Here is a 1,018-nt window from a genome sequence, read left to right on the forward strand (position 1 = left end):
TATTTTATGTTAATGAGAACACAATAATTCCATTTTCACTCTAATTTTCAATATTATATATGTAATAATGTATTTTTTAAGATTAAGATAAAAAATTTAAATTTATTATTAATTTTGCCGTCGACATTCTAAAAAGCTGTTTTTACAAACTGCTGAACGGGACCAGATTTGAGCAAAAAATATGAACAAAAATCGTTGAAAAAACCGCTCGGAGAGGTACCAAGGAGTAAGTATGCGGAAGCATGAGGAATTATTAGAAACGGAAACGAAAATTTTCGGTTTGGATAAGGAAACGTTAGCCTTTATCGATACGTTTTAATTTTTTGTGAAAAAATTATCGGTTAAAACGTGAAGAATATTTGTTTTAAAATTGATTTACATCTCACACGTCAGAAAATAATTGGGAAATTGTGCACTACGAGTCAGATTAATAAACAGCGGTTCCCAAACTTTTTTGGTGACGGAACCTTTTTAAGGACCTAAATTTTTAACGGAGCCCTAAACCCTAACTGAACTAAAAGCAAAACGAGTTATACAGGGTGTCCCGTACGCAGATGATCAAAAGGATACTGCAATATTCTTTGCATCAAAAGAAGACGATCTGACCTAACTTTTCTTAACAAAACATGTCTGGCTCCTCTGCTATTGATGGTCAAAGTTCTTCAAAAAAAATTATCTTTTGAAATATCGAGAGAATGGTACGATGTATTTTGGTAAAACTCGCTGTGAATTTGTTCTTATGTAAGACTCATATTTTGATAAAACAATAGAGTTCAGCCGTTTTGGACTTGGTGAATTCTTGAGTATCGTGGTACAAAAACTACCAAAACTTTTTATTTGGTGGATGGAAACAACTCATTTTTTGGCTGATGCACTAATCATCCATTTACAATTTTGTGCTCTTTGTAAAATCATGTAGCATTCATAGTTTTTGCGCAAAAAATATGTCTGTTTTCTTGCCACTTAACAATGTTAGACATTAACTGCAAATATGCGCCACGTAAACGCGTACGCTTTC

General features: G+C 32.7%; 1 protein-coding gene across 1 annotated transcript in view; it reads right to left on the bottom strand.

Moving 5' to 3' along the window:
• Positions 1–1,018, bottom strand: part of LOC125502336 (DNA topoisomerase 1-like) — a 7,305-nt gene that overhangs the window by 4,190 nt on the left and 2,097 nt on the right. The window lies entirely within an intron of this gene.

The sequence above is a fragment of the Dendroctonus ponderosae genome, unplaced genomic scaffold (genome assembly GCF_020466585.1).
Source record: "Dendroctonus ponderosae isolate FM_Combo_2020 unplaced genomic scaffold, Dpon_F_20191213v2 Dpon_F_20191213_3, whole genome shotgun sequence".
NCBI classification, from domain to species: Eukaryota; Metazoa; Arthropoda; class Insecta; order Coleoptera; family Curculionidae; genus Dendroctonus; species Dendroctonus ponderosae.